Source organism: Engraulis encrasicolus, chromosome 16, assembly GCF_034702125.1.
Source record: "Engraulis encrasicolus isolate BLACKSEA-1 chromosome 16, IST_EnEncr_1.0, whole genome shotgun sequence".
Classification (NCBI taxonomy): domain Eukaryota; kingdom Metazoa; phylum Chordata; class Actinopteri; order Clupeiformes; family Engraulidae; genus Engraulis; species Engraulis encrasicolus.
Genome location: NC_085872.1, coordinates 49964816 through 49977315, shown reverse-complemented (window position 1 = coordinate 49977315; position 12500 = coordinate 49964816). Strand labels below are relative to the sequence as shown.

Genomic DNA, 12500 nt, shown 5'->3' with positions numbered 1-12500 from the left:
GAAAGAGAGGGAGAGAGAGAGAGCGGGAGAGGGAGAGAGAGAGAGAGAGAGAGGGATGGAGAGGGTGTGAAGAGAGAGAGAGAGTGCGAGTGTGAGAGAGAGGGAGAGGGGGGGTGGAGAGAGAGAGGGAGAGAGAGATGGAGAGAGAGAGGGAGAGAGAGACAGAGAGAGAGAGGCAAGGAGAGGGAGAGGGAGAGGGATGGAGAGAGAGAAACAGAGACAGAGAGGGAGAGAGAGAGAGATGGAGGGAGCGATGGATGCAGAGAATGGAGAGAATAAAGAGACGTGGAGGATGATAGATGACAAGCATGACTTTGCACTGCCCCAATTGAGGAGAGAGAAGGATGGGGGGATGGTAAGACGGAGGATAAAAATGCTATAGAAGATAGGATAAAGAAAAGAGAGGTCAGCGTTACAGTGGCTCTAAGGCAGGGGTGGGGAACCTATGTCTTGAAGGCCGTTTGCAGCCCTTGAGGCTGTTTTGTCTGGCCCCCAATATAGTTTTAATGTTATGCATCTTCACATGAAATATGACATATTTTGAAAAGAAATTTTGCCGACCTCTCCCCATTTACTTCCTGTCAACCTCTCCTACTGTCCTATCGACAATTTTACATTACATTGCATTGCATTACATTACATTGCACTTAGCTGACGCTTTCATTTATTCAAAGCGACTTACAGTTATTATTTGTTCAGGGTATTGGTTACAGTCCCTGGAGCAATGTGGGGTTAGGTGTCTTGCTCAAGGGCACTTCAGCCCTGGATGGAGATGTAGGGAGAGGTCAGGGGGGATTCGAACGTGCAATCCCTAGATTGAAAGACCAACTCTCTAACCACTAGGCCACGGCTACGACAATAAAGTCCAAAAGACCCAAAAAAATCTTTAAAAAGAGAGAGAGGTGGATTTTTTTGTGTTGTTGATGCTTTAGGAACTGGACATACATACAGTATAGTATGGTGTAGTTTTGAATTGCAGTCACGGTGGGGCAGTCGTGGTGTGATGGTTAGGGCGTTGGACTGTAGATCACAGGATTGCAATAATTGTAATAATAATAATAATTGTATTTGTATAGCACTGTGTCATACAAGGCATGTAACTCAAAGTGCTTAACAAATGGGAAAAAAACATTGTTAGAGATATATTTAAAAGGAGAGGTATAGAGGAGAGGCAGAAAAAGCAGGAAGGCAGAGGAAGAAGAGATAGACAGAGAATGTAGAGTCATAAGGTCAACGTAGGTTAGGACCAGGATTCTTAGATGTGTAAGGTCCATAGTGGCTGGGCCTATCATAAGTCATAGATAGTCACGCAGAGATTGGGAGCTCAGGTGCGGCCCCTGGTGGCATCAGGGGTGAGGAAAAACTCCCTTTCGCTTGATTCATAGTTTGTAAAGCGGCGTACACACACAAAGCTAGCATTTCGCTTGCTCGCCTACTCGCCACTCTTTCATGGAACTTTCGCTGAAGATTCCCGCGGCTTTAACTGCCAATGGACAGCCGAGAAGTACCGAACTCTGCATTCCAATTGGTTACTCGCTTACTCGCCTCGCTCGAAGATAAAATATTTTCAACTCGGAATCCGCCCACATCGCATCGCTTGTACAGTACTCGCCTACTCTCCTGCGAGTCTCGCTGGGACACATTGACATTCTATTGAGTTCAGTCGCTGAGCGAGTAACTAGCAGCGACGTGTGTGTACGGCCCTTTAGGGGGAAAAAAAAGCTCAGTGAGGTCTGAGAAAAAAGACCCCCTATAGTCAGGAAGAAACCTCAGGCAGAGACCAGCGGCCACCTAGGGGAGCCCCCTGCCAGGGCTGGTTGCGAGTAGTAAGGGCGCTGCGGCAGCTGGGACGCTATGACGCCTTGGCAGCTAGGAGTTGGCAAGGATGAAGAGGTGGGGGGAGGTGGGGATAGCAGGTTCAAATCCCTTCCTCCCTCCGTGGCTGAAGTCAGCACCCCTTGAGCAAAGCACCTACCGTATCCCCATATTGCTCCAGGGACTGTAACCAATACCCTGTGATAAGTGAGCAAGGCTCCAGGGACTGTAACCAATACCCTGTGATAAGTGAGCAAGGCACCTACCTGTAACCCCATATTGCTCCAGGGACTGTAACCAATACCCTGTGATAAGTCGCTTTGGATAAAAGTGTCAGCTTAGTGTCATGTAGTGGTTCTCAAACTTTTTCCATCATTTCCATCAAGTCACGCATTACCTACAAAGTCCTCCTCCTAAACTTCAAATCCCTCCATGGTCTGCCACCTTACTACCTCACAGACCTCCTAAACTTGACTTGACTAAACCCCATATGACCCCTCAAGATCCCTGCGGTCCTCTTCCAAGGGCCAGCTGATCGTCCCCCATACCAGGCTCAAGGCCACCAGTGACAGAGCCTTCCATGTTGCTGCTCCCATTCTTTGGAACAATCTCCCCTTCACTGGCCATGTTTAAGCAACACCTTAAGACACATCTCTTCCTGGAGGCTTATGGCTGCTATATGGAACTATTTTAAGGTCATAAGTCTTACAGCTCCACAAAACGCATTTCAAATGTGTCTTGTACTTGCAGGGTTATTTTCACATCTGTACATTTGTTTTGTAACTGTGTGGGTTTTTTTTGCACATGTGTGTGGGGGAAAACGTATGTGTAAAATATTAAAATGTATGTGTAGAAATGTTTTGAAGTTGTGGCAAGAGAAGTGCGTACGGCTTGTGCCATGCTTTACCAACTTCTTCCTGTTCGGAGCTGCGAGCACACGGCTGTGAAACTTTTTTCACAGATGTACGAATTTTGAGCCGGTTTTCACGTGGGGGTGGGGTCACAGGGTGAGAGCCAATCAAAACATCGCTTATTGCCAAGCCATCGATTTCAATGGGGTGCGTTTACATCCCAGTGCAGTAGGTGGCGATAATGAATATTCACCTCTAAACATCACTTGCAACGCGCCAAATGAATACAGACTACCGGCACGTTAAGTTTATATAGGCAGCGAAATATTTTACATCTGTAAGTTAATACAGTAGACTATTTTACATCTATAGCCTACTATTTCCACGATCTGCTTACCTTGATCCCCACAGATACCACGCAAAATACCATGCACTCATTGACTGAATATTGTGACACTATGACAGACGCAAGTGACCAACAAATTGCATTACATTAACTAGCTTTTCGTTTTTACCTGGTAACAATTATATAATAATTATATTCTCTGTAACATAACAACGTTAAAATGCAACTAAGTAGAAGCGTGCAGTATTGGCAGGCAGTAGCCTATTTAAACAGTCTCAGCCATGCAACTGAGAAGAGGATGAATATGCTACAAAGATTATAAAAGAACCCCCCCCCCATGTATAAGAGCCAAATAAAAGGGACACCAGTGTTTTATTTCACCTTTATTTTGGAATTCCCAGATGCCATTTTAAATAATCTGAAATAACTTAGGCCTACAGTATAAAGTAATGTGCCATTTATATAACAAAAACACTGCATACCCCTAGACACGATGCATACTTGAATAAAAATAACATTTTGTTAAACAGGTGCATGAGTAAGGGACAGCTCTTCCACATACCCATGTCATTGTAATGGGGACAAACGTTTGTTTACATTTCAAAAAAACATCTTCATTTATTCCCAATAACATTCAAAAGGTTATGCAACATCAGCAGACAACTAGCAAACAGACAGTGATACCTTTTGGGATAGTATTTGGATTAGACCTATGTTAAGAAGGTTTTTAATGCAATCAAAGTCTGCCCCTATTAGAATAGCTCAAATCTCAGAAAGAGCTGAGTCAAAAAAATGCCAGCATCACCGGGTACTGACAAGTCAAGGGTAGCATGAGGTATACAACAGCATATTGAAATTGGCAGAAGCTATCTTTTAAGAGGCAAATGGTTGAGTAATCCAGTGCCACTTTGATGTTATGGGCATTCTAATTTGCCAGAAATCACCAGACATAACCCTCCATTCATTTTCATTTTTTTCTTTTTTCTGGTGAGTTAGAATGTCCGTACCACCAAAGCACCAAAACGTGGTATGGAAATCTATAGGACTTAATGAAGAGGGAAGTGTGGGTGACCAGATAAAAAAAAAAAAAAAAAACAGCTGGCACCAAAGCATCAAGGATATCTGGACTTCTATATCCCTCATGCAATGCCACTGCCCATTGACTTCAATGGTGCGACACCTTCCATTCTGACACACACAGACACACTGCCATACAAAGCAAGAAAGAGTGTGGGGAGATATAATCACAAATAGTAGCTACATTTCTGTCCTGATGCATCTGCCAGATGGCAATCTAGCAAAGAACTTGTGCCGAGGGTGCAGTAACACATGGAGAACCATGATGTGATGTAGTATGTGATGGTTTATTAGCAGTTTTGTGGTTGTAGTGTCTTCTAGAGGGTTCACAAGAAGTGCAGATTTTGCAGAGGTGTTGGTGGCCCATGACTGGTCCTGGATGGTGCACCACCTTCACCGACTCTCCTCCCCTGATGCTGATGAGTTGGACATGCTGGAAAGGTCATCTAAAGTTTGGCAAAGAGAGAAGATTAGAGGAGAGTGCATGTGTGTGTGTGTATGTGTTATTAACCCATTTTAGCCTGATGCTGCATACACGATGCATTGTCCAAGGCGCCTGAAGTGACATGGGTGCATTCCAATATGCAGACTGTCCATTCTCATGCAAGATGATGGTCTTGGCTTTTAAATGCAACTAATTTCACATTTTTATGTGCCTCAGAGGCTGAGCAAGTTAGGTTTTTACCGCCCCCAAAGGTTGCTGGTTCATCTCCCAGCCCGCCAGGTTGGTGGGGGGAGTAATTAACCAGTGCTCTCTCCTCCATCCTCCATGACTGAGGTACCCCACGCATGGTACCTTCCCGCCACACTGCAACATACTGCTCCCTTGGGATGCCAATGTAGGCTGCACCCTTGCACAGGTGAGGCATAAAATGCAATTTTGTTGTGTGCAGAGTATACTTCTATGGGCAGTCATGGGTGAGCGGTTAGGGCGTCAGACTTGCATCCCAGAGGTTGCCGGTTCGACTCCCGACCCGCCAGGTTGGTGGGGGGAGTACTCAACCAGTGCTCTTCCCCATCCTCCTCCATGACTGAGGTACCCTGAGCATGGTACCGTCCCACCGCACTGCTCCCCATGGGGCGCCACTGAGGGCTGCCCCCTTGCACGGGTGAGGCATAAATGCAATTTCGCAGTGTGCAGTGTTCACTTGTGTGCGGTGGAGTGCTGTGTCACAATGACAATAGGAGTTGGAGTTTTTTCACTACTTGTGTGCTGTGTCACAATGGCAAAGGTGGGCTTTCACTTATATACACCTAGAGATTTTTTCCCCTGAGTCCAATGTTTTTAAACAGTTGAAACATGAACATTTCCAGTCAATATTTACAATGGAATAGTAGACCTCTGTGTCATATTCCCAAGGAATGGTAGCATCGCATCTGCTGTGCTGTGCTGAGTCAAAGTAATTCATAAGCCTACTGGTTGTGTTTTCCCTGCCCATTCACAACTTTGATGGCCTCAGATGTGTTCTACAACTTTTTGATGAAACTTCCATTTTACATTTGATACCACAAACTAGGCTTACTTGTTGTGCTGTGTGGATTTTTGTTGAGCAGGGATCTCACTTACCAATTAGCATGTTTTCCTCTTGTTACCAGCATCAGTCTGAACCTGACTGGACACCTGTGCACTTCACCATATGTGAACTCTGAGGGCAAGTGTAGAAGCCTGGCAAATAAAGACAGGAATAAGTCGGTCTCAGTATCACTGTGCAACTACATTCACAATGTAATATGTTGGTTTAGTTGAATTCTGTCCATCAAAATTTAATATTGGGTCATTCCAACAGGAATCAGCAAATGGTCCCCACTCGACCCCCTCGGATTTGCTTGAAAAAAATATATGTGATGGCTTAAACATCCAATAGAACATATCCACCATTGCAGATTTCAGCTGTGCATACTTCTTCCACAAAAAATCTGTAAATAAGGACACCCCCTCCCCCTGATTTGGTGTCACTGTCTGAGTGACCATATTCAGACTTAATTATCTCCAAAACTATTTGTGGTGGGTCCATTATTTTTTCAGGGCTAAGAGTCATAGACCTGACAAGCATACATTACAATTTGCAGCACTGTATGTCAAATTACACCTCAATGCTGGCCCTCTACTTTTCTTTGAAATTAAAATTGCAAGGGTTTTCAGATGTCCATAAAAACCTCAAATTTCAACATTCAAGGTTCATCCTTGGTACATTGTCAGATATGTTCCATGACTTTCACATCACATCATATTTAATATAAGGGTCCAATGGTTGTTGAGATGCCAAGGTCCAAAAATGGGCAAAAACTAATTTATACCATTATTTGGAGCAATATTCCCAATCTATGACACCAGTTGTGAACTTGCTGTTTGGTGTCTCTGAAAGATAATATTATTATTCATAACATATCTAAAAATTGGGATGGTGTTTTGCCCCATTATTTTTATAATGAATTTTAAAAACTCATTCCTGTGTGACATGCAGGTGTACCTTAGAAGCTCTGTTACCTTAGAAAAATTGGGTTTACCACACCTAAAATGAATAGCCAAGTCAGTGTACACTAAAACCTAAAATCTCTGATACCAAATAGGTGATTTTATATTTGTTCAGCTCAGTATTTCAGTATTTCTGACTTAACCCTCAAATCCATCTTAAGAAGGTGGCCAATCCCCTTGATTTTTGTGTTCCATTTTCACACAAAGATGGCGGCTCATGGAGCCAATGACATAGTTCCAAAATAGTTCCAGGAAGTCAGCATCATGGGAAGGAAACAATACACCATTGTTTGGAGCAATATTTCCAATATATGACAGCGGTTGTGAACTTGCTGTTTGTTGTTTCTGGAAGAGGAAATTCTTATTAACAACATATCTAGAAATTGGGATGGTGTTTTGCCCCTTTATTTGTATAATGCCTTTTCAAAACTCAATGCAGTGTGGCATGCATCCCTCAAATCCATCCAAAGTGGCGTCATGAAAAAAAACCCCACCATTTTTTAGAGTAATACCTCCAAAGTATGACACCAGCTGTGAACTTGTTTTTTGTTGTGTCTGGAAGAGGATATTTTTATTAACAACTTAGCAAAAAAATAGAATGGTGTTTTGCCTCATTTCTTTTAATGATCGTAAAGCGCATTGCGGTGTGACATAAGCCTGTGATGAAATAGTGCAGAGGGAAGCGGAAGTGGTGAATTGTTCTGGGCCAAGGACATGGGGGAATCAAGATTGGGTACTCATTACATTGCATGTACTGTATTGGGAAGGGGTCTCTTCAGACGACTTTATCCCGGGCCCAGGCAAAGCTGTTTGTTCAGCACAGTATTTCTGATTTTTTTCTGTGCTTCTGGCCTCATCTTTTTAAGTGTACTATCGGCCAGATGATCAAGTGACTACGCATCATGGTCTCACTGGCGCTACGTTAGCCATAAATTCAAGATGGTTGAGAGAAGTACCATTTTGAGAGAAGTCATAAAAAAACAACCTCTGGAAATTAAACAAGGTGTTGATATGATTTCCTTGATTCAACCTTGACTTCCTTGATGGTGATTTAATATTTGAAAAAAAAAATGAAATGTATTAAACAAATGAGGAACTTTTAACGCTCTGGCCTGTGACAAATTATTTTGTACACACTTAACTTTCAATCACCATCTGCATCTTATGAGTTGATTTTATAAGGTAGCTTGCCATTGTCATTGATGATGCATTAGGTATCTGCACTCATATTGTTGTGCGCAACCATCCGTCATTGGCAATTCAATGAGGAACACCTGAATGAAACTTTGAATGAAACTCTATTGTCATTGTACAGGTACAACGGAATTGGTACGTTGCACAATGACAACATAGATATTGATTTCAGTAAGGATACCAACACCATGCGCAGGGCACTTCCGTCAGGGGAGGATGATGGGGGGCGGGAAGTTCTACAATCAGGATACCTCTTTACAAACTGTCTCCTCCTATGTGTCATCTCTAATCAACTTTTACTTTCCTATGCGACCATAAAACAGTCCCACCCCCGCCAACAGTCACCGCGACAGAGGTACCCTGACTGTAGAACTGTGCCCCGCCCCCAATCCACCACCATATCTGATCGCTTTTGCATGCTACAAAGCTTCCTTTCGGCTTCAATCACCTCACCTGGATCAATGTGATGATGAACTTTACAAGTGATGAACATTGTCTACAAGTATCCAAACCATGATTGTTGTAATCATTGCTGCTAACCTTCAATCCACTTGTCAGCATTTCAGTGGTATAATATTACAATGATGCAGGCAGCTGAATTAGACTGCAACAATGTGACAAGAACCATGGTTGTCTGGTGCCAATATGAACTTCTGTGCCTTCAATATTCACCTGATATTGAATACTGCATGCAAGCAAACTCTTCTAACTCAAACTCCAGGACCATGCTGTTAAAATTGTCTGAGGGAATCTCTAGCCAGTATGAATTAAGTTATTTTGCAATACAGCTGGTAACTTAACGAGTAAGACACAAGCTTCATAGCAAATATAAAGTTACAGGTGCTGATTGAAAGACTAGTTAGGATGGGAGTCCTTGTTGCAAACAAGAGTGCTACAATTCCTTAATCCTCTCCTATTTCATCACGTTATTCCAAGAATACTACTACTACCGCTACCACTACCACTACTACTACTACTACTACTACTACTAAAATGATGATGATGATTATTATTATGATTTTACAATTAAAATAATTAATGTCTATCAAAGTAATGTGCAATGTGCTATTCTTGCTGTGTGGCATCAATCAATTCATTTACAAGTGTTATGGTTTCCCTAGAATTTGCTTTGTCATTCACAGGGTAGCCATCTTGTTTTCACTATTAAGGTGACATCAGAGCCATGGATTTGAGAGTTCCGACAAGTGGGTTGGTGACATGGTCCTCATAGCTTCAAGTAATTGTAGCCAATTGAGATTTTGAAGTCCGTTATAAAAAGAATGAGGCAAAACACCATCCCAATTTTTTGATATGTTGTTAAAAAAAACATCCTCTTTCAGAAACACCAAACAGAAAGTTCCTAACTAGTGTCATAGATTGGAAATATTGCTCCAAACATTGGTGCAAATTAATTTTTTCCCATCTTTGGACCTCTGTATCTCAACAACCATTGGAGCCTTTTGTTAGATATACTATGATGTGAAAGTCATGGTACATATCAGACCATTTACCAAGGATGAACCTTACATGTAGAACTTTGAGGTTTTCACAGACATTTGGAACCCCTAGAACATATGATATCTACAAAATGTAGAGGCACATTATTACGGTGTGATTTGACTTACAGTGCTGCAAATTGTAATATATGATATTCAGGTCTGGGACTCTTAGCCCTGAAAATATAATGAATCTGACACAAATAGTTCTGGAGATAATTGAGTCTGAACATGGTCACTCATGCAATGTCGCTAAAACAAGCGTAGGGGGTGTACTTATTTACAGATTTTTTGTGCCAAAAGTATCCAGATCTGAGTTCTGATATTGTGGATATGATCTATTGGATGTTTAAGCCATCACATACATTTTTTTCAGGCAAATCCGAGGGGGTCGAGTGGGAGATTTTTCAGAAATTTGCTGATTCCAGCTGGAATGACCCTATTATGGTTTACATTTAGGCATACAACTTTCACAATGCCATATTAGTTACATTTAGCTAGCTAGTGTCCTATTTGGTAAGGACATGTACAAGTGATGTAGGCTGTACAGCAGGGGTGGGCGACTTTCATTATAAGGTGGGCCAACATTTTTAATTACCACAATCAGTGGGCCACATCACCACGCACTTGAGAGAATTTACAAAAGGATACTTCACTTTTTCTTTATTTTTACATGAATGCTTACACTATTGATTTATAGGGGGTTAAAAACTGTCCTTTTTCTTCTTTTAAAAGTGAGAAGTTGGGCTGCATGTGGCGCCCGAGCCTCCAGTTGCCCATCCCTGCTGTACAGTTTCCTAACAGAAAGGCTCTCATAGTATTTCAAATAATGGTCTATATAAAAACTGGTTATAATAGGTACAGTGCAGCATAAACAGGGTTGAGGGGGTGGTTTCTTTTATTTCGCTGTACCTACCGAGTAGTTTAGCCAATGTCTGTGTGACACGTTCATGCTGCCACCTCCACAGCATCCTCTTCACAACCGCAGGGGCAAAACACCTGAAAACATAATAATGTAATCCTTTTTCAGTCCAAGATATAGACTAGAAAATGAGTGACAGCATCACAATCAGGTATGCAAGTGTAGTGGACCCCCCATTTTCGGCTTTTTGTTATTCCCTTATTCTCACTCCCTGTCTTTTTGTTGTCCTGTCAGAAGTTGTCTTTTAGTTTAATTATGCTGTTGCACGTTTTCGCCAATAGATGGCATTATAGGACCAGCAATGAGTGCAGAGACCCTCTCTGGTGCAGTAGCCAGTGACTTCGGTCACATAAAGAACGAAACGTGGAAGTGACTGGCTTTGTTATGATACAGAAGTAGGCCAGTGACAATGGCCTCAAAATTTGGAGACACCCCAACCGGAGGTGCTTTTTTTGTTTGGAGGTGCATATGAAAATGTGTAAAATGTTTAGGCTTAGCATTAAAATCACTTTGGCCAAGAATCATTTTCATGTATGGGACACCCTAGAGATGAGGAAAAACATTATTGGGTTTTGTTCTACCTCCGGTTGGGGTATCTCGAAAACGAAGGCCTTTTTGGGCCCATTGTCACTAGCCTAAAGGCAGCGGTGTCAGCTGTACAGTTATGCTGAGGAAAATGTAAATAAACAACGAACTCAGCAAAACTCTACACACTTGAGGACCTTATTCATTAAGTGTGCAACATAAGCATTCACGCAATAATGCCACCAGGTCACATTTAAGATTTAATTAGGAGTATTTTGTTATGGATCTTATGTAGTGATAGACTTACCATTTCTTGTTATGGCATATCTGGCCTATTCCCAAGAGAAGGCTGATGTCCCTGTCTGTTGATCTGATTTTGACGTCGGCAAGATGCTTCGTGCTGTCTGGGTTTCAAACCTAGTGGTGAAATGACAAGGGATTTTATGTAAACAAAATGCTTATTTCAGTAAGTGTACATACAGTAAACAGATCTAAGAAGTTCCCAGAGCACCCTACGATAGCTGGCATGGTTGGCACAAAGACCCAAAGAGCAAAATTGTCCCAAGATTGTCTTCCAAACAATTCCACTCCAAACATTTTCCTTCTGAAATAAACAATGTCCATATCCAATCAAACCTCAGTAGGCAGCTATCTCGTCAGGTCGGCCTACCAGACACATCTGTGGCCCGTAAATTTACAATCTCAAACGTCATCACCATATAAGCCATGGCACAACACAAGCGTTTATTTTTTATAATAAACAAGATATCTCGGCACGTTTGCGCTAGTTATCTGAACACTGATTGTTAACGAATGCCCGAAATAGTGTAGAGCTAGCTGCCATTTATGTTATGCTAGCTAGGGTCAAGTCATCTCATCCAAACTAGCCACAGTAAGGGGGAAATTACGCTTCAAATGAACGGGAATGACTCAAAACTTTAGAAATATATTGTTAGTGTTGGTGAGGATCACTAAAGGACTGTATTGCGCTGGTTCTGATTTGTTGGGATGTTGTGTTGTATGGGGGGCGTCGGTTAGAACACCATGAAGCAGTTAGAAGCAGTTGTCTCCCTTTAGTTTCTTAATAAACAAAACATACACTGACTGAAATAATACTCCTCCTAGCATCACTACTTATCATTACTTCGAATATCTAACATAGCTCAATTAGCATGACTTGCACATTTCCAATACAAATGACTACAATGCTAGTTCTCCGCTTAGCATGCTAATCGCGATTAGCACGCTAATCGCGATTAGCACGCTAATCGCGATTAGCACCCCAATCTAACAATACTGTCACATCAACTCTACATCAACATACACACTCTGAAACGAACTACTAACTCACTATTCTGACACAACAACACTTACTTGGTGGAAAGGCACGCACACAAACTTCTCACATGCAATCATCCTGAGGAAACTAATAACTCAACTGGAGCAGCAGAGCTGAGTATGTGCTCCCTGCTCTGGTAGAACTGAACTGAACTGCACGTGAGGGGGGCGGGACTAAGCATCAATGTCAGAGTCTTTCTTACAGTTAGAATGTACCGTATACAAGGTTAGTCTATGAGGTTAAATAGTTTTCTTACATATATATTTTTATATCCCAGTTACGTACCATATCTTCTGCATGAATCGAGGCCTCCTGTTTCATTGGCACGAATGAATGAAAAATCCTGTCAGGGAGCGGAGCAGTTAACCACAGCCTTTTGTTTACAGTTGTTACCAGGGCAACGCAGCTAGGACCCCAAAGCGACAGATAAGGCAGAAGCGGCGCCGACAGTTTCCATCG

The 12500-nt window shown here is 42.2% G+C and overlaps 1 long non-coding RNA gene across 3 annotated transcripts; it reads right to left on the bottom strand.

Moving 5' to 3' along the window:
* Nucleotides 1-4357: 4357 nt before the first annotated feature.
* Nucleotides 4358-12461, bottom strand: LOC134465888 (uncharacterized). Of its 3 annotated transcripts, none has more exons than XR_010038213.1 (5): nucleotides 12327-12461; nucleotides 11010-11119; nucleotides 10172-10254; nucleotides 5657-5755; nucleotides 4358-4535 (listed from the first exon to the last, which is right to left on the bottom strand). It is a non-coding gene; the product is annotated as an uncharacterized LOC134465888 (long non-coding RNA). The 3 variants fall into 3 exon arrangements; XR_010038212.1 differs by lacking the exon at nucleotides 12327-12461 and adding an exon at nucleotides 12077-12169; XR_010038211.1 differs by lacking the exon at nucleotides 12327-12461 and having other exon boundaries at nucleotides 11010-11346.
* Nucleotides 12462-12500: the final 39 nt, after the last annotated feature.